Genomic DNA, 26,531 nt, shown 5'->3' with positions numbered 1-26,531 from the left:
TAAATTCCAGCACTTTTCAAACCTGGAACACAATGCAACTTTAAAATTCGTCAGGTAAATGTTTTCCTTTCTTTTCTGCGCTCCAGATTTCTGTATTTACTTTAACTATCCACCACTGTATTTCCCGCTGTTGGGCGGATACCGGCCGGCTACAGTCGGTGCTGGATCAAACCATTTTCCAGTGGGAGGCGGGGGTGTATGCACTTAATGGAAAATATGCAGATAGGTAAAAAACATATATATTTGAGCCATTGAGCTTATTATGAGTACATAATTTTATATTAATGAAAGATTTCAAGATTATTTAAAAATGATAGACTTTAAATAAAAAATAAATTGCTGGGCTCTTTGATGGGCCCCCCTGGCCCTAGGGCCCGGGACAACAGACCCGGTTGTCCCCCCCTGTCGACGGGGCTGATCACCACCATAATGTCGAAAGTCTCATTTAAGAACTCTTCACTGACTCATTCTCAAGTGTTTAGAGATCTACCCAGCAGCATGTAATGTTGAAAATCTCTTTTGTATGCATTAGTCATTGAAAAATGAAATTCCAACTTATTATTATGCTCACTCCTCTAGTTATTCCTGTGTATGCTACACATGCGCACACACTCTCTGCCTCCCGTGTTTGATGTGTGGGTTCCTGTTTGCTGGGTTCTGGTTCTGGCGTGTTCTGGTGTTGTGATTCCACCAGTCTCACCACACTGTCCCGCAATGCCAGCATCTCCTCCATTACCATTTCTGCCTTCACTGTTTTAACCTCTTTTCAGTGCATCTTTCCTTTCAAGCTGTTTTCACAGCAATTTCTTGCAATTACTGTCAAATGCATTTGTGGCCATCGGCTGTATCATCGGTGTCCTCATCTGGCCTCCTCATCCTTCTTGTGAGTCGTCTCATGACTTCTTTAAAACATCACTATTTCATGCACAGTATTTGCTTACTGTTAAGATTAAGCTAATTGGGACCCCACAAATATACCCTGTCTGTTCCCTGCGACTGTATGTTGATCACTGTGGTCAACACGTGCCAGCCACAACAAACTGATCCACATATTGAAAAACCTTAGTTCACACCAGTGGTAAACATGGTTTTTAAAAATATCGATTTTGTCAGTCAAAATTTAAATACTCTCATCAGGCATTTCAATGAAACACTTGCACACTTGTTCTTGTGCCTTATAGGTGCATTTCATAAGTGCACAGTTACTGACCTCAGACCTGTGTATGGTGTGTCAGTCATAGTCCAGTGCAGTGGGTAACAATGATGACTGAGGTTCAGTCCCCATTCAGGCAAGTGATCTATACCAAACCAGTAAGAGTTTGGGTGACTCTCTTGGGGGAGACTCACACTACATTTGAACACTTGCACACTTGTGGTTGTAAGCTGCCATGGATAGAATCAGTAGTTTAATGTCACTGCTGAGAGGATGATGGACTGTCAAACACATCCAGCTGTTAGTGACCCTGTGGACAGAAAGTTACCATGATAACAGATGGACTGTGGACATACAAGGTTGTAGACAGAAATAAGGTTCACTAATTATCATCAGACTGTTGGTAGACAGATATTGTCTACAATATACGTGTTGTAGGTGGTTATATATGGTTTTATATATGTTAGTATGCTGTATATGTTAGATGTGGTTTTCTTGTCAAATGGGCCTCCTGTCTGTGTGAAACAGTGCTGCTGTATGCAGCTGAGCTGATATACTTTTTGTACCTCTTACTGGGTGGCTCTGCTAAAGACATGGGGGAAAAGACAAACCATTGTAAATAACATCATTAAATGTTAATAGTTCAGAGGTTTCATAACAAAAGCAACCCTTTTTGCCTTGTAAAAGGTTATGATGGCACTTCTATGAAGACCCTCTTCAGTATTTGTGTCATGGGTTAAAATACTGGACAAAAATCACAAAAGTCTTATAATTGACTCATATAATATTTTTAAAGGTTGTGACTTAAGTGCGTGTAATGTATTGATGCCATTGATGTAATATTGATGTAATTTATTATGTAATAATAATTATGTAAAAAATCTCTATATGATATAAAATATAATACGAGGTCATTAACATGGAAGCGGCATCATATCTCCGTGTTTACAAATTCTGTTTAAGAGAAATGGACAAAGCAAAGAACTGGGAGGGAAACGTCCGAAGGTCAGAGTCTTCCTCAGGAAACCTCGCACACAGGGAGACAGGAAACCTCGCATGCCCTGAGACAGGAAACCTTGAGAAACTCAATTTGCTGAGCCACAGGAGTGATGGTAATTTTTCACCAATTGCAATATTTTATTTTAGACTATTCTGGGAAAGCCTTCTTACTGCGTTCCAGCATCTGTGATGTTCCTCAAATCTAAGAAACAGAAGTTTAATCGTAATCAGCTTGGTTGGAAATTAATCATACTTTTTAGTATTTAGTAGTTTTTTGTGGTTATGGTTGTATGTTTCTATTTTGAATCAAGGTAAAAAAAATAATGTCGCAATTTCTTTCCTAGGCATTACCCACTGGCTGAAGAGTCAATTTACCCCCCTACCCAGAGGCCATCTACATTCCACTCATATCCTCTCTACCCACCACTTTGCCCCCCATAAATACATGCATGCCAAAGGGAAATTTCCCCACCCACACTCCTTTAATATTTAATCAAGACAACAGAGTCTCAAATGAAATTAGCACCAATGCATGCTAGATCATATTGTCTGATCCAACGCCTCGTCCTGTATCTGCTATCAATTACAACTTTGACTTTAAACTAACTCATTTGTGCAGGATTGGCAATTTGATTTGGGGAAGTCTCTCAGTTGATTTCCCTCCGCCATTAATTTAATTTAGATAGCCCCCATCAGCAGACAGTGAGTCACCTGTTTCCCTGAGCTCATCTCTGCAAGGTGGATTAATGCTGGGTGCAGGGGGCCATTGCTTTACCCCTGATGTTAATAGTTCCAGTGTGTGTTCAGCCTGGAGGATCTTCTCTTCCACCTACACCACTACAAGATTTACTGGATACTGGTCCCAACCCGCTTTTCCATAGATGAAATTGTAATCAAATGTTTTAATGGATCAGGTGCTCTGTAGATAGCATTCTCTATATCATTATGAAAATCCATGGAATCCATTGGAATCAAACCTGTATAATATCAAGATTATATCTGTTAACATAATTAATAAAGACTATACCTGAAAACGTATAATATCAAGATTACATCTGGAACGTATAATTTCAAGACTAAATGTGTAAACATTTTTTATTATAGATTAAATTATATCTGGAAACAGTTATTTGTAATGAGAGTTTGTATTCGTAATGAGATGAAGGCTTTAATGTGAAAGACGTGTTAGCAGCAGACTCAGCCACACCCCCTTGAGTTTCTGCACCAATGACTCACTGCCCTTAAGCCACTAGTACATCTCCCCCACCATCCTGGCCATGCTGTCAATCCTGACCTTGGGCCAGATTCAATCTACAATCCCACACGCTCCCTACCAGCTAATCGCATAGTAAAAAGAAGTCCACTTGAAGGCAGCTCTTTGTAGGGTCTCTCTGGATTCCCGCGGTAGCCCAGCAGGGCCAGGTTGGCGTCAGGAGCGGTGGCAGACCAACCTGGTGCTGTGCTGTGCTTGTGAAGCAATGTAGCAGCTGGGTATAACAGAGACGAGCACTCCGAGTGAAAGATGCTTTTAAACTAAGACAAGGCACGACTCCTGTGAGTACTGATTACAAAGTGTTTAAATTTATCTGGCCTAAAGTTAAAGGGGAATGATGGATAGAGCAATGGGGCACTGCGTGTTAAGAAACACAATTACAACTAATGTCTCTGAGTAAAACATGGAGTCCCCCAAGGACAGACCTCAGATCAGCACGCCTACTGCCATACCACCTCCTTCTTAATTACTTTAATGAGCCGAACTGACAGAGAAAAGCATTTCTGTATTTCATTACACCCATCATGTACTCGCTGTAGCTCACCCTCCATATGGGAGCAGGCTACATCACAGTGAAGGCTCCCCGAGACTGGAGAGCAGACCAATTATAGGGGCTTAGTCCTGCCTCAGTGCCTATAATAATGTGTGTCTTCAGTGAGGGAAAGTGTTTCATCTTAGTTAACCACACTGCCAGCCAGGCAAGTGCAGGCACTGTGACGGGGGGACGGGAGGACTCGGTGACAGCGCCAGTCACGAGACCCAATGTGGCGTTGCCGACTTGCCTTCCTTGTCTACCCCACTGAAAGAAGGAGCAACGTAACTGATCCTGAATCAGCTACTCTGAGAATGTTCATAAATATGAAACATACACGTACCACACGATGTGAGCTGAGAATTAGAATCAGAGCGAAATGAAATTAGCACGGTGATTTAAGAAATGTTCTGCATAAAGCGATGTGAAGAAATATAAAGTGATACACAGAAAGTCTTTTTTATTTCCACATGTTTGCTGTCATGTGTGAGTTGTCTCTGAGTTGTCCAGTCATGGTCTGGTGGTTAGGGAACTGGTAAGCAGAAGGTTGAGGGTTCGAATCCCAGGCCTTAGGTCATGACTGAAGTTCCCTTGAGCAAGGCACTTAACCCCAACTGCTCCCTGTGCGCCGGGTCTAGGGCTGCCCACCTCTTTGGGCATGTGTGTATCACAGCCCTCTAGTGACTCTAGTGTGTGTGTGTGTGTGTGCGTGTGTGTTCATACTGCACAGATGGGTAAATGTGGAGGACTAATTTCGATTGGGGTGAAAATCATGATTGACAATTATGACACATTAACATGTTTATGTAAATATTGGTTTAATGAACAAATGATAAATGTGAAAAAAACTAGCACAGTATACACTTTAACACTTTAAATCTAGTAGTGACGCTTTAAGACAAATGGAACAAGAGTATATGATAATTTAATAATAATTACTTTATTCATGTGGATAAGGTCAAAGGCCAAACTCACATACATAATACATATACATAACACACACACACACACACACACACACACACACACACACACACACCCCGCTGTCAGCTGTTGTGTATCTGTAATACTATATCATAAAGCTCTTCCCGGGAGGCCGGGTAATACAAAGGTTCATGGGTTACAATCCTACCTAAATCTGAGACATATGAACTAATTTCCAGTTTGGTAAATTGAAACAAATTTCAACAAAAATTAAAAAGCACTCGTATTAGCCTTGGGTGTGAAATATGAGAGCAATATAACTCACACCAGTCAGGATGAGCTGATGGAGACGATGGCAGCTCATTATTCCAAGCTCCACCATCCTTCGGTAAGGATTCTTCCTCAAACCCCACCCAACCAGCCTAAATAGAAATGGAGTAACCACATTTGCAGTATGGTAAGATGCAGTAATTAATGCCATCGATTCCCATCCGTAAGGATCCTGACTTAGAGGATCTGATTGCTTTTTTATCACATTTCCAAACTTCAAGTTAGTTTTGGGAGCGCCGTAACTCGGTTAGCGGCGTGGCCGGGGCTGGGATGAAGCCGCTTCGTGTGTGATGGATGTGCACGCGGCACGCAGACGATTACCAAAGCAGAAGCTTTCATATTCTAGACAACAGCAATAAACACATCCTGAGAACTGCATCCAAAATGACTCTTTTACAGAGACAACACGGAACATGACTGTAAAACGGAGGTTTACGAGATGTTACAATATACTAAGTAAACACAATACTTTAGTGTCTGTGTAGTGATGCATGCTATTGATGAATAGATATTGAGTACAGGTAAATTATTTCAGTTTGCCTCCATAATTGTTAGAGATCCATGCTAATGACTCTATAAGAGGAACGTTATGAAAAGTGTAATGGAATTTTAATTATTTAGCTATCAGATATGATTTCAAATTAAATCACTCTGTAATGATGCAACCTTGGGAAAACACATTGGGGTTTTATTCCAAATCAATTCTGCTCTTGCAATTATGAAATATTTTGTTTATCTACATCCATCGGTAATAAAAGATTTTGTTTTTATTTTTAAAGTCTTGTGTATGTGGAGTGCGAGGGAGAGAGAGACAGAGTATTGTTGGACAGAAAGAGTGAGGCTGGTTTAGCACTGCCGTCTGGGCAGCATTAGGTTTTAGAGGTCATTGCACATTGAAAGGTGTAAATGTGAAGTTGCACGGTCAACATTTCGACTCTCCCTCACCGACTGCCTTCACTGTTTTGTGAGGCTTTGGCTTGACAGTATGTACATTACAGCAAAAATGATGGTTAAAATGGTGGAAATGTAAAGACAAGCTCCCCAGAAGACGGCACGTGCTACGGGATTCTCCCCAACTCTCCTTTCTCCCACTCTTTCTGACACTTAGAAGGTCATTATTCTCAGCTTCTCCGTGTTCTGAGTGAAAGCTGCAGATCTCATTACTGCGTTAGTGTCTTACTGTCCTCGTGTCTCACTGTCCTAGTGTCTCACTGTCTTCATGTCCTCCTGTTTCCTTTCTCCGCTGCACACCAAAATCACAATCAGATGTTTCATGAACCATTTATGACAAACACACAGAACTGATTATGGTTTAAAGAAACATCTCCAACCCTCCGCCCTAAACATGAACCACACACAAAGGTGCAATTAGCCTCAAAGCCATTTTAGCATTCAGATATGCAAATGCATGTAGAATATGGCCCTGACCTGCCACTGAGTGGAATATATAGAGCAGGCATAGTAGGGCACCATGCTAAGGAAGGCAGACTGTATGAGGCATAGAATAGTCTGATGTGCACCTGTGAAGTTCATAGAGGCTCTCTATGAGTCAGGTTCAGCCAAGCTTCACACTAATCCCCATCACCTTTCAGCAGTGCCACGCCGTTTTTCCCTTGACTCCATGGATCCTGATGACCCTGGATGACTGCCACGCTAACCGCACCAGTGCCACCCTGACAGCACAAAGCCAAGCGCACAGGTCTCAGGCCTGCTTAATAATCTCGGACTCTGCATTTCCAGAGAAGAAAGCCCAACGTGACTGTGTTTTACACCCCAGAACGCTGTCACCAGCTATCATCATGATGTCACCAGACATTAAGTGACATCTCAGTGGGTAAAAGGCATCTCAATTACTACAGGACGAAAAGGATAACCATGGCAGTACTGAGAGCAAATGTTTCAGGTGGGCACTGAAAGCTTGGCACAAATAAGTGGCATCTGTGACTACACCCTGAACCTGGCACAGACAAGCATCTTCAGAGCAACATGCCAGACACTGACTCCAAGAGCTATTTTAATATGCAGCCTTTAACAGAAGGTGCCCACATACCTAAGCAAATATGGACTTCTGCTAGTTTGGGCATAATTACCTGATTATTCTACTATCCATTTATCTACAGCAGAACAGACAACCTGCTCATGCCCTTTTAAAACCTCTGGTCGGGAATTTTCAAGCTTTTTTATGCTGATTAGCATAGATTAGATAAAGATTACAACTGAAACTCATGTAATATGTGTTTTTCACTCAGCAAAGGTTTTCATTTCTGTGCTTGTACTTTTTGGGTGTCAGTGAATAATTTACATTTAGGAAACTGAATCAGAATGTACAAAACACTGCACAACCCCCATTACAGTGGAGAGGATATTATCATTCAAAAGCAGCTGGTTTCCTTTATCTTACAAAAGGACATAAGACAGAAACAACACACTACATTCACACCCTACACTTACACACTCCATTTACACACATATTTAACACTGCATGTACACGTACTACATTTGACACTGCATGTACATGCATTACGTTTAACACTGCATGTACACACACTATGTTTAACACTGCATGCTTGACTTTATGTGCTTGTGGATGTATAACTGGTTTTCTGTCTTATGATTAAGAAAGCCAGAGAACAACAAGCCATTTTTCCTCATCAAATAAATATTGTAAATAGGTTTTAAAAAGCATATTGAAACAGTAAAATGTTTATTTCCTGTTATCGATGTGGTTAGAAGAAAGACTGCAGTAACACATATATGACCTACCTACAAACATGACACATATATGTCCTGAAAATGTTCAAAACCAAACGTGTGGATGTGTCTTTGTGACAGTGTGTTGTTTTGTTTCAGATTGTTGCTTCTCATGAGGTCTTGCTGAAGATAAAGGTCAGAAATGTGGTCTTACGAAAAGATGTGGACAGATTTTAGCCACAGGCTCAGCCTAAGCTCCGACCACACACACACATCACCAGTCAGAAAAACACTTCACATTTACTTAAGCAAGCGCGAGCAGTAGGTCTGAGTAAGAGCCGTGTGGTTTATCTGGTTAAGGGCTGTGAGTAACCCAAGGCCTGAATGAGCTCGGGGTGTGCACGTGAGCCACTCTTCCTCACACACCACTGCACACGAGTGCCCGTGTAGGAGGGCTGCTCACTGCTGCCTGTTTTCCACTGTTTTCCTGGTACAAGCGAGGACACCTTTAAGTCGCAACTCCACTCGCCTAAATCATACTCGGCGAAACAGCATGACCTCATGCTGCTGAACATTGACATGGAACATGATACACTTTGATTTGATACTGGGTTGTCACCTGTTGTATAAAATAAAGCAATGATTATGAATTCAGTGAGCCTCTAATTTATGAATCCGCACAACTGGAATGTGGCATCTCAAACCACAGCTTAGCAGATTTTTTACAACACTGCAAAGCTTTGGAAGATGATACTGACTTCATTATCTGGGGATGGAATTCTGAACAACAGGAAACTGAAAGGGAACGGCTGAACCGTGTAAAAGATGCTGTGACACACAGGAGTTCCAGAGGCCTTTCCACAGAAACGTAATTAGCGGGTTAGAGCTCGGAGAACACCACGGGTCAGCGCCTCTTCGCCTGCGTTAGTTAAACGAGATGGAGACCCTCTTCACACCTCCGATCCGACGAATTTGCATCCTCAAGAACAGGAAGGAGAAATAAAATGTGCGAACATTGTTCCTGACATCGGAATATCCAGTCCAAAAGGCTACAGTTAATACGTTCAACATGATGTGTGTGTTTGGTTAGGCCGTTGGCAGCTGGACAACGTCTAGGTCATGAATTCTAAATTCACCTACATGGCGTTTCGTGCAATCGTACGTGGACTTTCCGAACAGCCCCTTAATAGTTGTTTAGCGCGTTTTATGTAATTAACAACACTACTCCCACACAATATCTTATTCAATTTGCAGTGAAATGCTGCTGTCTGCGTAGTTTTTAATTGTACCCACGGTGACGGCTTACCGTTGCTAATTACATTCCGCTGCGTTGACTGTGATGTTAGCCCACAGTCCCAGGTGCGAACAAACTTTTGCAGTACCAGCTAATTCAGCACGGCCCATAAACAAGATGAACAGCAGAGCAACATTCTCCATGTGAGCACAGTTGCGTTCTGCTCATCAGAGGGCTGGTTAATATGCTTTACAATTATTTCCACTTTGGGTTTTTATAGACCCCATTAGGGATTGGGAAGACATCGTGCCCTACTGGTGTAATGCGATACAATGAGATTACATGGAAACATCGTGAGCGCGCAGGCCGCCCTGGATAACCAACGCACGCATCAATTAGCAGACGCCACGCCGCACGGTTGGCTGCTTCCCTGACGTTAGCCATGCTGATGTCATAAAGAAAGAGCTCGCGCTCCGTGACTAACGCTTGCGATATAGACGTGTTGGATGTCTGATTCACCAGTCCTCAGCTGCCAGTGTAACATTCTGACAGTGGGGAAGACAAATTACAGGTGAGTTGGTGTTCATTTCGACGGAGACTCGCCAAAGCTTGGCTGACAACCATAAATAGAAGCAGGGTTTAGTCACCGTTAAAAGTCTTGCACCCTACGAAGTCAGACAGAAGGTGACGCTGATGTTTCAGTGGATACCTCACTTTGTAGATGCCTTTGAAAAATGTCTTTAATATACCTCCCAGCTCTCTGTGTGATATCTTCTCTGAAGAAAATTGGGGTGAAAAAATATTAGCTACGTATATAAATAAATATCATATCTAGGTCACTTCTATATTCTTTTTATGTAAATGAGAGCGCAAAATGAGCTAATTTGGCTCACAAACTAGTTAGGAAGGGATCCAAATCTCTTCTGTTACCCACACTACTACTGCAGTTACCCACACTACTACTGCTGTTACCCACACTACTACTGCAGTTACCCACACTACTACTGCAGTTACCCACACTATGACTGCAGTTACCCACACTACGACTGCAGTTACCCACACTACGACTGCAGTTACCCACACTACTACTGCAGTTACCCACACTACTACTGCAGTTACCCACACTACGACTGCAGTTACCCACACTACGACTGCAGTTACCCACACTACTGCTGCAGTTACCCACACTACTACTGCAGTTACCCACACTACTACTGCAGTTACCCACACTACGACTGCAGTTACCCACACTACTACTGCAGTTACCCACACTACGACTGCAGTTACCCACACTACTACTGCAGTTACCCACACTACTACTGCAGTTACCCACACTACTACTGCAGTTACCCACACTACGACTGCAGTTACCCACACTATGACTGCAGTTACCCACACTACTACTGCAGTTACCCACACTACGACTGCAGTTACCCACACTACTACTGCAGTTACCCACATTACTACTACAGTTACCCACACTACTACTGCAGTTACCCACACTATGACTGCAGTTACCCACACTATGACTGCAGTTACCCACACTACTACTGCAGTTACCCACACTACGACTGCAGTTACCCACACTACTACTGCAGTTACCCACACTACTACTGCAGTTACCCACACTACTACTGCAGTTACCCACACTACGACTGCAGTTACCCACACTATGACTGCAGTTACCCACACTACTACTGCAGTTACCCACACTACGACTGCAGTTACCCACACTACTACTGCAGTTACCCACATTACTACTACAGTTACCCACACTACTACTGCAGTTACCCACACTATGACTGCAGTTACCCACACTATGACTGCAGTTACCCACACTACTACTGCAGTTACCCACACTACGACTGCAGTTACCCACACTACTACTGCAGTTACCCACACTACTACTACAGTTACCCACACTACTACTGCAGTTACCCACACTATGACTGCAGTTACCCACACTACGACTGCAGTTACCCACACTACTACTGCAGTTACCCACACTACGACTGCAGTTACCCACACTACTACTGCAGTTACCCACACTACTACTGCAGTTACCCACACTATGACTGCAGTTACCCACACTATGACTGCAGTTACCCACACTACTACTGCAGTTACCCACACTATGACTGCAGTTACCCACACTACGACTGCAGTTACCCACACTACTGCTGCAGTTACCCACACTACTACTGCAGTTACCCACATTACTACTACAGTTACCCACACTACTACTGCAGTTACCCTCACTACTGCTGCAGTTACCCACACTACTGCTGCAGTTACCCACACTACTACTGCAGTTGCCCACACTACTGCTGCAGTTACAGACTACTGCTGCAGTTACCCACACTACTACTACAGTTACCCACACTACTACTACAGTTACCCATACTACGACTGCAGTTACCCACACTACTACTACAGTTACCCATACTACGACTGCAGTTACACAGACTACAGCATTTACCCACAATGCTACTGCAGTTACCCACACTACTACTACTACAGTTACCCACACTACTGTGCTGCAGTTACCCACGCTACTCCTACAGTTACCCATACTACGGCTGCATTTACCCATACTACGACTACAGTTACACATACTACTCAATGTACAAAATACAGTCCTGACGCATAGCTGTGGTGAAATCTCCATAACGTGTTATAATGACTAGGTTTGTCATTTAAACAATATCTCAGTAAGTTAAATCATTAATGCCAGTGCAAATCTTGCACATCTCATATCTATGGACAATAGAGGTTGTCGTCGGCTCTTAGTCGGCTGAATGAAATCAGTGACAGTCTTAATTCGATCGCTTGATATGTTATCGATATGAAATGTGTATCCAATTTAAGACATAAAATCCATCACACTTTTTTTTTTACCATTTTATATTAATACCAAGGAATACAAAATAATCCAGAGTATTTTGTCTTTGTTAACATACCATCACTGCTGTCATTAAACCTGAAATCATTTATCATAATAATACGGAGTGTGAGAAGGAGAAAAAGCCTCTGAGAGAAGACCCAGGAAGAGCATATTAGCGGAGAGATTTTTCACGATTATGTGCCCCTTCTGTGAAGCCTTCAGATTTGTCAGCAGAAGAGCAGATATGGGTATATCAATAACCCATGGCATTGTGTATTTCCCAGCTGATACTATTATAAAGCTCTGGATGACGGGCTGCCTCTGCTTCATCATCTCCCCCACTGAGACCAGAATCTCATAAACTGCTCTCAACATAGACGTCTCATATAAAGGGTAATAACTCCAGCCAGTTAATACCACAGAATTATCCCAAAGTAGAGCAGTAAAGCCAGGAGAGAGCAGGGTGGAGGCCTGCGTGAGGGGTGGAGGCTGTTAAAGACGAGGAGGAAGGTGGTGACGGATAGTGGGCTGTTCAGCGGCGCCTCGGGAGACCCTCCCGCATGCTTCCCTGCTCCGATTTGCTCAACCCACCGAAGAACTGGGAGGGGGAGCAGACGCACACGGCTCGGTCATCGCTGGAGACGGCCTCCGTTACTGGGTGACTTTCCAAACGTGCAAATAAGCAGCAAACACGACGAATAGCTCCTAAGATATAGAGGGAGACTGCTGTGGTAGCTTTAGTGTTGTGGATGGTGTCTTTTTCAGACTGGGAGGGAGGGAGGGAGGGAGACACTCTGTGACTAGGTCACTGTTCTTGCTGTTCCTGGAAGTGTGTTCTTCTCAGACATGATCAGTGATGTTAGTCCACACCTTGGGTAATATCTGATCTGGTACGGCCCGTTTTGATTGATCTCATGCTAATGCTTCTGCTCTTCCCTTACTGGTGCCAGCCATTGGTGGGTTTCACCGTCAGCCGTCTGAGGTACGTGCCATGGGCGGGCTAACCAAGAGAGACCCCAGTTACCTCCATTACGTCTTCCTTGTTTGTCTGAGTCATCTGCTCAACATCTCATCATTGGGGGATGTTTCTTGGGTGAACTCACAGAGGTTTAATGTCTCAAACAGGACAGTGACATGCTGACAATGATTTGACTCTGAACACATATCTAATGTGCATTTTACAAAAGTATAAGATGACGGAACATTTTTGACCTGTTGCTATGCAGAACTTTTTCCTATCTTTGGTCAGTTTCTGACCACAAGAGCGCTGCTAACAAAATAAGTTTTGGTGGAGTTTTATTTGGGTGACAGAGGGTTATTTGGCATAGTCGTGGCATGGTGGTGAGGGCTGTGCTGGTGTGATCATACACAGGACAGTGACTGGAGACTCTAGCGTCGGTGTCTGTGCAGGCTGGAGAACGGTCTGCCACCCAGGAGTGTCTCTGCGACAGCTCTCCTCACTGGGGGTGACACGGGACTGACTAACACCAGGTGTTTATAAATATTATGTATTATGACCTTGTAAATTGATGGATTTACTGACCGCATACCCCATCTATCACAAAACACAAATTAGGTTCATATTCATTCAAACACAGAGAGAAAAACAATGGCACACTGCTAGAGCTCCAACGCCAAGTACCTCCCCGGCTAAAAGACTTCAATTCATTTACATTCGTACCCATAGATTGCACTGTTTGGGTAGCGGTGATCTTCAATAACTTTTTCATTATTTTCGTGTTTTCTTCCGTTTGCCCCATCACGGCTTAATTCACGGCTCCAGGTGCCTGCAGTTAGCAGGCCATAACCAGGGCAGGCCGAATGAACCCACCCTGGAAAGACATCGTAGCGTTTGCATTTCTGGGGACAATAAAGCGCACCATCTGCTCCTGTCATTTGTACTTTATTGTCCTCCGTCTCTCCAGTGGAGAATCTGCTTGGAATTCCTGCTATCACCCGGGCAACCCGATGTGATGTGATGGAAGATGGCGGGGATGGTGGGGGGGGGGGGGGGGCATCGGTCATCAGCGGTGGGACGGGGCGGGAGCGCGAGGAGACTGCAGGCAGGACTTCAAAGGCGAGCTCCACCCCAAGGCTGCAGTGAACGCCAACAACAGGGAGGAGAGCAGGAGAGAGAGAGAGAGAGAGAGAGAGAGAGAGAGAGAGAGAGGACCAGAGAGGTCCCGCCAGTGGTGCCCAGGGAGGAGGCTGTGATGCCGGCTTAGGCGGAGTGGCTCTCCCCTGGACTGGAGCTGCGTCTGGTACTTTGGGAGGCACGATCACTGTCCAGGGACAGTGGACAGAGAGCAAGTCCATGTGCCACATTCACGCACGCTAGTCAGTGTGCAGTAGCCACGGTCCTGTTGGAGCCGTGAAAGAAGAGGGCGTGAATGCTGCAGTCTTTAAACTGCCTCTTTGTTGTTGATGTCGGCAGACTAACAGATAGCTGTTTACTTCAAATGATTTTTTAAAGTGTTATTATATACACTATATACCAAGCAGTGGGAACATTAAGGCAATTTTGTGTTTATATATCTGTCACAGTTGGGCATTTTATCAGTTTATAGTTCACAAGATGTAAATGCATTTGTGTTTTAAATCCATCTGCAATAAAACATTTAAAATCTCATCAAATATTGCACAGGCTAATGTGAGCAGACTTGTGCAGTGCATTGAGAGTAGTTTTCAAATAAATTTGCCATTTCATCAGGCCTCCTGAGTAAGAGTCTAAAATCACATAAGGATGACGTGCTTCTGACAGCATGACAACTGCCATTGACTACAGAGCAATATTTCAATTAAACTTTCGTGTTGAGTAAAATTTCTCTTTAGCTTTGCTTGTTGTTGTCAGCAAGGTTAAACTCTTGAGAAATTACGCAAATTGTGCTTTTAATGCAGAATAAAGCAAACTAAAACTCAAGCACAAAGTCTCTTGGGGTCTAATTATGTAAAACTATAGACATCAGAAGGCACCGTGTTTGTTAATGAGCACTTCTGAGAACAAAGGGAATTTAACCAGAGAGGCAGTATGGCTACTGAGGAAATAATGGAGCAGACGCGATCGTGTGTGTTGACGTTTTTACATTCTCACCTACTAATGACTATCTCATTCTTCTCTAAAGGTCAGTTTATCTCATATATTATACAGTGTGAGTAGAAATGGACTCTATGTCTTTAAATGCCTCAAGCGGTTCACGGCAGCCACGCCGGCCCAGACGGAGACGGCTTCTCTTGCTTCTTCTCTTTCCTGCTCTCATCCCTGAGTTCCCTTTCTAGAGGACAGACTGCAGCATGTCTTTAATCCTTAAAGATAATATTAGGGTAGCGTTTGTCACACCTTGGTCTGTGCCCCAGAGCTCAGCGTCGCCGCCCTATTGACCACTAGTTCCACTTGTTTTTCACAAACTCATCAACTCTCATGACTAGAGAGTCTCTAGACCCATTAATACTATATATCCACCCCACCGTTGGTCGTTGGAGTTTGTGAAGTCTCTTGTTATTTAATGATAACTTCTGAACTGTGCTGTTTCTCTGTATGCTGTCTTGTTAGCCAGCAAATTGACCTTAGCCTGTTTAAACCATTTCCAGTACAGGGATTGTGTTCCAGCAGGGGTGGAGCCTGCTTACAGGACATTACCTGTACGTCTGCAGTCTGTTTGATCGGCAGCACCCCGTTTATGTGTATGTCTACAGTCCGTCTGATCTGTGGCACTCTGTTCATCTGCTCGGGTGTTTCTGGCCTTCATTAAAGTAACCCTCCGTGTTTGTGCAGACTTTGTGAGTCCCTCGTTACAGACGTAAACAGTACTGAAGGCGTAATGGGTATCCAGACACAGCAGAGGGGGATTCGCTGCGTTATATGTCCTTATGGAAATTACAACAGCAGCTCCTGTGCTGTCTCAGAGGATCTGACTCCTAATGCAGGTTAAAGGCCCCCCACCCTCACACACACACACACACACACACACACACACACACACACACACACAGCCAAGCTCAGAAAGGGAACCTCTCAGCACTGGACATACCAGTTAACAAGTGTTGTGTGTAGAAAATGGTGTTCCACTTCACTGCTAGGGGTTGCTGGGCCAATTAGCATTGACAAAGACTCCCATGTGGATGGGCTTTATGTACTGCCTGGATCACACACTGCACATGTCTCTCAGAGACCCAGAATGGCTCACAGTGTAGGTACAATCTTACACATTAAAAAGCCCCCAGCATAGTCCTTATGCACACTTTCTGTAGTGTGTTAGTGAAATGACAAATAAATAAACCATTAAAGGCACAATTACATGTGTACATATAGGGGAAAGGAATGAGGAGTGGCCTATTTTCTCTTTATGGTTTATAATGAACCATAAGTAGAGTGAGTTTGATGCGGTTGAACAGGGTTTAGTCATAACTTATGAGGCTTATGGAGACAACGAAGACCTCTCAGACAATGATAATGAAACCCTTCATCTTCTGTGGGAGCACTGGAAAAGTAGCGTCTTCTGACACACATGATGTCTGCAGACCAGGCCACGCCCAGTGAACAGCACACCTTCTAAATGTGGCTTTATGTAAAACATGTAAAATCTCTTGAAAATCGTTTAGTTTCAGATGACATGGGGGTTATTTTCTCTTACAATTTCTGAAGACTTTGGCAGCTACGAAGACTCCATTTTGACACTTATTCAGTTTCTGGTGCTGCGTGTGTTCACACCCCTAGGTGTAGTTCATGCTCCTGGGTGTAGTTCGTGCTCCTGGGTGTAGTTCGTGCTCCTGGGTGTAGTTCATGCTCCTGGGTGTAGTTCGTGCTCCTGGGTGTAGTTCATGCTCCTGGGTGTAGTTTGTGCTCCTGGGTGTAGTTCGTGCTCCTGGGTGTAGTTCGTGCTCCTGGGTGTAGTTCATGCTCCTGGGTGTAGTTCGTGCTCCTGGGTGTAGTTCATGCTCCTGGGTGTAGTTCGTGCTCCTGGGTGTAGTTCATGCTCCTGGGTGTAGTTCGTGCTCCTGGGTGTAGTTCGTGCTCCTGGGTGTAGTTCATGCTCCTGGGTGTAGTTTGTGCTCCTGGGTGTAGGTCGTGCTCCTGGGTGTAGTTCATGCTCCTGGGTGTAGTTCGTGCTCCTGGGTGTAGTTCGTGCTCCTGGATGTAGTTCATGCTCCTGGGTGTAGTTCATGCTCCTGGGTGTAGTTCATGCTCCTGGGTGTAGTTCGTGCTCCTGGGTGTAGGTCGTGCTCCTGGGTGTAGTTCATGCTCCTGGGTGTAGTTCGTGCTCCTGGGTGTAGTTCATGCTCCTGGGTGTAGGTCATGCTCCTGGGTGTAGTTCATGCTCCTGGGTGTAGTTCGTGCTCCTGGGTGTAGTTCATGCTCCTGGGTGTAGTTTGTGCTCCTGGGTGAAGTTCATGCTCCTGGGTGTAGGTCGTGCTCTTCCATGTAGCCATGCACTGCGATATGCAAAGGTCAGCAAGTGATAATATATTCCATCCCAGCATCCATAGCGGTTATATATTCATTCTTGCCATCCCAGCATCCATAGCTCTGCTGTTCTCTGTTCTTCTGCTTTTCTTTGTTCTTGTCTTCTCCACAGCACCTCACCCATCTGTCTGAACAACCAGCCTCAATAATGAGCAGGTTAAATTCAGGCCCGTACCAGGGAGAACAATTATACTTTTGAAAAATGACGGGAAAAAAGTGGTATGAAAGTATTTCATCTTATTTTATTCAGGTTCTCATCTTTGATTCACATATTCTAAAGGGAAGGTAAAACCCCAGGGCTGTGATGATCTGTCACCTACTCCCCAGAGGCAGGACAGGTTTGTGAAACTCTTCCTAATGATGTGTGCTGTCTTCTGAACAGATCAACCCAACTATGCTCCATCGGTTAGCTTAACAAAGTACAGGAGAGCGCCTACGTGAAAAACTTTGTGGCAACTACAATTTTTTTTCCTCTATGTTTTTGAGAAGGTCTTCTTCTTATGCAGGTCTTGCTTTGAGCAGTTTGTTTGAGGAGTCTGCCCTTTTAACAGCAGGTCTTTGAGCAGGTCTTCTCTTGCCTGATATATAGTTTGAGTGTGTCAGCCCTGGAGTATTTTATAATAATGTATTTAATTTGAGATACTTGACACTGTTGGATCCTGCAAGGTTTCACAGCGTTTATTAATGTCTGTGTGGTGCTAAGGACTAATGGTGTACAGAATATATTTTAGCCTCCACAGAAGGTAGAAAAGGCATATAGCTTGAAGTTCATGTGAGAGGTATTTTTCCTAGCTGTTTCCTACTTGACTTGACACTGTTGGATCCTGCAAAGTTAACAGCTGCCCCTGATGCTAATGGGCTAATGTTCAGTGTTCGCATGCTCGACATCCTCCCAGATAAGGTAAGAGAGGAAGGGAGCAGAAATGTAAATAGAAGCCATCCATGTTGTTTTAGCCTCAGAGTGACTCAGCGACACAGTAAGAAAAATACTTCTCCCACGAAGCTACATGCCTTCTCTACCTTCTGTGGAGTCTAAAAGATATTCTGTACACCATTAATCCTATATGAACCAAACAGACATTAACAAACGCTGTGAAATTAGTCTGAATTAGATCTAACGCATCACGACATTACACAAGAGGTTTGGTTACATCCCAGTGAAGGTGTGTGATGGTGTCTGTAGTGTGACACTCCTCTACCTTCTCCACACCCTAACCCTTCCCTTCCTGCTCTGTTCAGCTTAGATTGATTCCAGCACTCCTGGGGGCCAATTTGGACTGTTTGCGTGTTCGTAGTCTACCGATTTGATCCACCAGGGAGAGCTGTTAGTCGGACGACACCAGCAGGAAGAGGATGAGGACAGTGCTGAGGACAGTACAGTTACCTGAGTGTGTTCTGAGGACAAACCCGATTCTGTGCTGTGGACTGTACAGCTACCTGAGACCGTGCTGAGGACAGTGCAGCCCTTGTCTTACTCGCATTTACATTATTTAATTAATGATGTAATGGAACACCTGGGAAACGACTATAATCTCTCAGTCCCTCTTCTCCCCCTCCACCACACACACACACACACACACACACACACACACACACACACACACACACGTGCACGTACCTCATAAACTCATAAACCTTGGAACAGACTTGTAAATATCATATTACACAACAGAGACCTTCATAAACTACTAGATGGTACTGTGCTCTGTTTTAATATTAAAGAGAAAATGGTCAAAGTTGAACGTCTGTTCATAACTATGCTGCACTAACAGATGGCTGCTTAGTAACTGTGTTATAGTGAAGCTTTGGGGTAGCAAGATACAAACATAATTTGAAACAGAACACAAGTATATTGTGCACAGATTGATACAGTGTTTAGCTCTAGGTTTCCCTGTTGCATTAACGCTTCAGCACTATTGGTATGGTGAAGAAACACAAGTTCTACCCTTGTGTTATTGTCTTTCTGACAATTACTGTGTACGTTTTTGAAAGGTGTGTCTGTCATGTGAGACATACATATAATTTTCTGAGAACTCAAATGATAGAAGACACAGATATATTTGTATGTAGTTTAGACAGCTGTAGCAGGCAGCTCTGGGCATTTGTAATTATAATTGAAATAACAGTGAAACAGTCGAAAAGGTCTGTTAAGGATAAGTAGTTATGAAATTGATACAATTAATTAGTAATTTGTGAAATGCAAGAATAACTGGAAAATTCTAAATGTGAGATAACGAACATTCTTCTTAAATTACTTATGCGTAAAAGTATTTGGAAAAAAAAATCCCTGAAGTTACTGGAAGGCAATTTGAAAGGTCTGCATGCATCTTCAAAGAAATAACCTGTATAAATTATTCTTGTAAGAGATATAAAAAAGTACAAGAACTCAACAACAATAAAAATTTAAAAAATGAAAATTATAAATATATAAATATTTATTACTGAACGACTTCCGAATACAGACGGCTGCTAAATGATTGTGAAGGTCCAGGCTGCAGGTAAAGGCCCCATGGCGGTGGAGACGGCGGCAGTAGCTGGTTAGTGTGAGACAGGCGTCCGCGTGTCTTTGAGCGCGTGCGGGACGTTGCAGCCCAGGTGGGGACGGGAACGCGGTGACAGGCGGGTAGTCTGGGAAAGCGCGCGCCATTGATGCGTGGCGCCAGGGCGCTGCAGAAGGCTCCAACACATGCTCTCTCCTGTTCACTGTGCAGACAGATGAAAGACGGAAGGGAGGGGACTTCCTGCTCCCCCTAAACTTCTCTAAAGTGAAGATGTGCGTGAAAAGAAGGAGCTTGAGAATGAGGGAAGAAGTGAAGACGGAGGTGCTGAGAGGAGGAAGGCACCATCTTCTCAGTGGGGAGACGCAGCACACGCCACCAAAGCAGTTCTGCATTTTAAAAAACACTCTGCCACTTTGTTCTCCGAAAGAGGGAGTTGCAAACAGCGAATACAAAAGAATATTAAAAATGCCAGAGCAAAACAACTTTCTCTCTTTCTCTCTTTCATTTCAGTGGGGAGAGATGCATCATGGAGTGGGGGGCTAGGACATCTAAAGAACAAGTTGGAGTTGCTGACAGAATCCACGCAGACAGCCACACTTATTCCATTGGGACAATTGGGGTGAACTTCTGTTATATCACTCTGTGCTGTCAGGCTATTGCATGCAAAGGTGGTTACCAGTAAGAATGTAAAGAAAGGAATTTGGAAAAACTGATTGCCTGTTCTGCTTGATTGTTTATTTGTTTACGGTTAATTTACTCACACCGACTCACCCATGATGAAACTCTGCCCTCAGCCCTGTAGCTGTAAACAGTATGATCAGCTTTACCTGAAAACCACAACGTTGTATCTGCTTATCCTGCCAAACAGAAATAATATCCTAATTTCTGGATGATATTTTTCAACCAACTGTTCAGCCCTTACCTACATATGTTAGGGTACAATCTTCACAGTTTTTACCCAATCTTAAATGCTTGAAAGAAGGAGAAGAAGAAGAAGAAGTTTATGCACAGCCATTGCACAAGTGTCTTAAACCCTCCCACAGCTGTCTTAAACCCTCCCACAAATGTCTTAAACCTCCCACAGCTGTCTTAAAACTTAAACCACAGTTGGAATAAACCCTCCCACAACTGTCTTAAAACTTAAACCACAGTTGGAATAAACCCTCCCACAGCTGTCTTAAACCACAGTTGGGTTAAACCCTTCCACAGTTGGAATAAACCCTCCCACAGCTGTCTTAAACCACAGTTGGGTTAAACCCTCCCACATTTGGGTTAAAATCCTCCCACAGTTAAATCTGTGTTCACTCTAAACTGCTTCACCTTTCATTCCAGTAGTGAAGGTGTAGTTTAAAATAAAATAAGTTTCTATGGATACTAAAATTGGATCTTATGCTAATCTTATGCTAATGGATTCATTAACAAACATTTTGTTTTGTAACAATATATTACACCTTTACATCTTTGTACTTCCGAGATGCACTGATGACATTTTTGGTAGAGGTGTCAGTTCCAGGTTCAGAGATTAAAAGTCCTCATAAGGATTTTGTTCAGGCTTCCTGGATTATGTTGATTCCACTAATTTTACCTGGATTGCTAATTAGAAAATCTAGCAAGCTTGAGCAAAATCCTGGTGAGGACTTTTAATCTCTGAACCTGGAACTGACACCACTAATTTTTGGCATTAATACAATCAATCAATCAATCAATCAATCAATCAATCAATCAATCAATCTATCTATCTATCTATCTATCTATCTATCTATCTATCTATCTATCTATCTATCTATCTATCTAAGATTCCAGCAGTATCATTACAGTAGGAGAAAAAAGAGTGAATATATACAGATTACAAAGATTAAACTAGTGCTAATAATAATAAATAATAAAAAAACAATAGAATATACGAGCCAAAGAGGTATTGCACATAATTATTTCACTCTGTTTAAAATAATATTGCACTGGTTATAATATAATGTACATAGTACAGCGCCTCCTGGAATATACATATAGTATAGCGTATCCTAGAATATGCTTATAATATAGCACATACTAAAATATACATATAATATAGCACATCCTGAAATAAACATATATTATAGCACATCCTGGAATATACATACAATATAGCACATCCTAGAATATACATATAATATAGCACATCCTGGAATATACATATATTATAGCACATCCTGGAATATACATAAAATATAGCACAATATAGCACATCCTGGAATATACATATATTATAGCACATCCTGGAATATACATAAAATATAGCACAATATAGCACATCCTGGAATATACATATATTATAGCACATCCTGGAATATACATAAAATATAGCACATCCTGGAATATACATATAATATAGCACATCCTGGAATATACATATATTATAGCACATCCTGGAATATACATATAATATAGCACATCCTGGAATATACATATAATATTGCACATCCTGGAATATACATATATTATTGCACATCCTGGAATATACATATATTATTGCACATCCTGGAATATACATATAATATAGCACATCCTGGAATAAACATATAATATAGCACATCCTGCCAGTGAGGCTTGGAAATTCTTGTTAAAATACCACCATCTATTATAAACCTATGCATTTCTATCTGCGATATAGCTCTTCACTTTCCAAGGCCTGCAAAAACTCCCTTATTCACAGTTGTTAAGTTTCTGTTTTGTAGTGAGAATGGATACTTGGTGCAGAAAAATAGGAAAATGCTTGAATATTTTTGCCTGTTCAGAGAGAGCACTGACCTGTAAACAATCTGCTGTTAAAACTACAAGAATTCCTATCGTGTTCATTTATCATTGAACTAGTAACGCAGCAGCTAATCTTACACTTCAACACTTCAGAATCCTCCAGCATGGTGTAGAGACCACATCGCTTTGTAAGGATTTTACATTAATCTCCCACAGATGAGCCAAAACATCAAAGACATGTGTGTCTTTATCTCTAGGCTGTGCACAAGGATGACATGAGGTCAGGAACTGCTGGGCAGAGTGCTGTACTGTGGACCACAGTAGATGTGGAGAGATTCAGAGCTGTAGTGCACATGTAGACATGTTTACAAAACTGTAGTGCACATGTAGCCTATACATGTTTACAAAATTGTAGCGCACATGTACACGTGTACAAAACTGCAGTGCACATGTAGACATGTATACAACATTGTTCTATACATGTATACGTCTTTACCAAACTGTAGTGTACATGTATTCATGTTTACAACACTGTAAAGCACATGTATACACATGATACAACACTGTAGTGCACATGTATTCATGTTTACAACACTGTAAAGCACATGTATACACGTTACAATACTGTAGTGTACATGTAGACGTCTTTGACACAGCTGATCTGTCCAAACATCCCATTTCTTTGGAAATCTTGTTTTCATCACTACATTTTTCTCTACCCCTTTTTACTATAGTTTACTGCTGTTACTCACACGGAACCAACTGTAGTGCACAAGGTTTAACATGTAAAACATGTTTATGACAGATGTTGTGCAAACACTTCTCTCTATTCTCCATCACAGTACACATGACACAGTTTGATGTTTGCAGATGTAAAGAGAAAACACCTATTTGCTTATGTGCAAATATAATGAATGCAATGCAGAGTCAAATTTACTGAGTGGTGGACAGGATCAACATTCAGGTTATGTGTTTAGAAACACAAACAAATTAAACAGCATCACCCAGATCTTACAGTCTCGATCATATTCCGCATAATTAGGGTGGAGTCCTGGTGTGATTGCTGGCACAGGGGTCTGAGTCCCACAGTCCCACAGCCTTGTTACCCACTACACTATACCAACCAAATAATCACTCAACAAAAACAGGCAAATAAGCAAATAAAGAAACAGGACTCCAACTACCGATCCCTCCATGTGAACACAGACATGCCAAAAACAGTAAAGCAACTGGTATTCATGTTTCATCTGACAGTTTAAGGTTTAAATATTGAAATATAGCCTGAGTGAAGGAAATTCAGTTTTATTTATTATTTATTAAGTATTGAGCACATGTTGGGGGGAATATATGGGTATGTGTGTATATATTGGGGTGTGGGCACATTTAGGGGTGGGCCCATGTGCGCAAGAGTGTATATGGGTGTGGTCGGATGTGTGGAGGAAGTCATGTTGGGATGAATGTGCATGTGCGTGTAGGTGTATATGTGTGAGGGTCTACATGTGAAGGTGAGTTTGGGGGCACGTGTGTGTATGTGTATGGGGATGGGTGTGGGTATATATAAGGTGTATAGGGGCAAATGCATATATGAGTTGAGTATATGAGTTAGGACGGCTGGTTCTGGGTCGGGGGCGAGTCGTGCCCGGTCCGCTTCCGGCTGCTCCCCTGTGGTTACTGCTCCGCTCCGGAGGGGGGCGCCTTCGGGTTCTGGGGCCCGGCCTGGTGCTCCAGCGTGGGGGCGGCTGGTCCGCTCCCCTGGGCGGTTGTGGTCCGGGGTGGCTCGGGGCTCCTCGGCGGGAGGGGGGCCCTGCCGGGTGGTGGGTGGTTTTCCAGGGCGCGGGGTGCTGGGGCTTTGCTACCGGCCTACAGCGGGGGGAGGGGGCATCCTGGGGGAGGCTCTGTTTCCTCTGGTTCCCCTGGACCTGCACTCCTTGGCTGTGGGGGCGCAGTCCGGGGTTCTCACTCTCCCGCCTGTGGGGGCGGGCATGCGAGGGTCACTGGGAAGTGCTGCCCTGGGGCTCCACGGCTCCTGGGGGGGCCGAGGGCGGGTGGGATTCCCGGGTCTTTCTCTGCCTACCTCTGGCCTCTGGGGGAATGTTGTCGCAGCTTTCTATCCTTGCTGGTAAGTACATTCCGTACATTTATCCTATGTTGCACAACTAGGTTACACATAAACACACACTCACACATACATCAAGTCATTTGTGCTAAATGTCTTTGGTACACTTTCTGCTTTACTTTGCTGTGGTCATTCGAGCTGGTTGGGGTATTTTTTTTCTTTTTCTTTATATATAATAATAATAATAATAATAATAATAATAATTATTATTATTATTAATTTATTTATTAATTTTTTTCCCCTGCCCTTCTGTCTTTTCCCTTTTTATTATTTCTCTCCCCCTCTTTTCTTGGTCCACCTAACCCCAATAATTATCACTTTGCATATTGTTATAATTGTTATATGAACTGTACATAAAAACAAAGTTGTCCTCCAAAGATGGGGGGGTGGAGGTGGGCCATTTAATAAAAAAAAAATAATAATAATTAAAAAAAACAAAAAAAAAACAATTTAACCTCGGGGGGGGTAACCTCCCTGAAATCAACTTTTGCAACTTGGGATGCCTGCACACTGCTGTCTGTTCAGAGTAACTCAGAAAGTAACCTAACGTATACGTATGGTGGTTTGTTTGCTTTTCGTGATATACAGAACTTGCACCTGTACCTGTACATATATATTCACACACACACACACACACACACACACACACACACACACACACACACACACACACACACAAACACACACACACACACACACACACATGTAGTCAAGAAAGGTGAGCAAATAACTTTTGGCAAAATAGTTTATATATATATATATATATATATATATATATATATATATATATATATATATATATATATATATATATATATATATATATATATATTAGCTCACCTTCCATGACCCACATATGAGTTTAAGTGACATCCCTTTCCTAATCCACCCTTTGGACATAGGAAGGATCTCCACAAGATTTAGTAATGTGTTTATGGGGATTTTTTGTCCAGAAGGGCATTTGTGAGGTCACATACTGATGGTTGGCCTGGCTCTCAGTCTCCGCTCTAATTCATCCCAAAGATGTTCTATCGGGTTGAGGTCAGGAGGCCAGTCAAGTTCATCCACACCAGACTCCATATGTGTCTTCATGGACCTTGCTTTGTGCACTGGTGCAGTCATGCTGGAAGAGGAAGGGGCCAGCTCTAAACTGTTCCCACAAAGTTGGGAGCATGGAATTGTCCAAAATGTCTTGGTATGCTGAAGCATTCAGAGTTCCTTTCACTGGAACTAAGGGGCCAAGCCCAGCTCCTGAAAAACAACCCCACACCATAATCCTCCCTCCACCAAACTTTACACTTGGCACAATGCAGTCAGACAAGTACCGTTCTCGTGGCAACCGCCAAACCCAGACTCGTCTATCAGATTGCCAGATGGAGAAGCGTGATTCGCCACTCCAGAGAACGCACCTCCACTGCTCTAGAGTCCAGTGGCGGCGTGCTTTACACCACAGCATCCAACGCTTTGCATTGCACTTGGTGATGTATGGCTTGGATGCAGCTGCTCGACCATGGAAACCCATTACATGAAGCTCTCTGTGCACTTGAGCTCATCTGAAGGTCACATGAAGTTTGGGTGTCTGTAGTGACTGACTTTGCACTATACGCTTCAGCATCTGCTGACCCCGCTCCATCAGTTTACATTGCCTACCACTTCGTGGCCGAGTTGCTGTCATTCCCAAACACTTCCATTTTCTTATA

General features: G+C 43.1%; 1 long non-coding RNA gene across 1 annotated transcript; it reads left to right on the top strand.

Moving 5' to 3' along the window:
• The first annotated feature begins 394 nt into the window (after window positions 1-394).
• On the top strand, window positions 395-3,199 carry LOC143518268 (uncharacterized). Its single transcript, XR_013132127.1, has 3 exons — window positions 395-883; window positions 2,117-2,265; window positions 2,497-3,199. It is a non-coding gene; the product is annotated as an uncharacterized LOC143518268 (long non-coding RNA).
• The last annotated feature ends 23,332 nt before the right edge of the window (window positions 3,200-26,531 follow it).

The sequence above is a fragment of the Brachyhypopomus gauderio genome, chromosome 7, assembly GCF_052324685.1.
Source record: "Brachyhypopomus gauderio isolate BG-103 chromosome 7, BGAUD_0.2, whole genome shotgun sequence".
Taxonomy (NCBI): Eukaryota; Metazoa; Chordata; class Actinopteri; order Gymnotiformes; family Hypopomidae; genus Brachyhypopomus; species Brachyhypopomus gauderio.
Note: the sequence above shows the minus strand (reverse complement) of the source record. Positions and strands in the feature narration are given on the sequence as shown.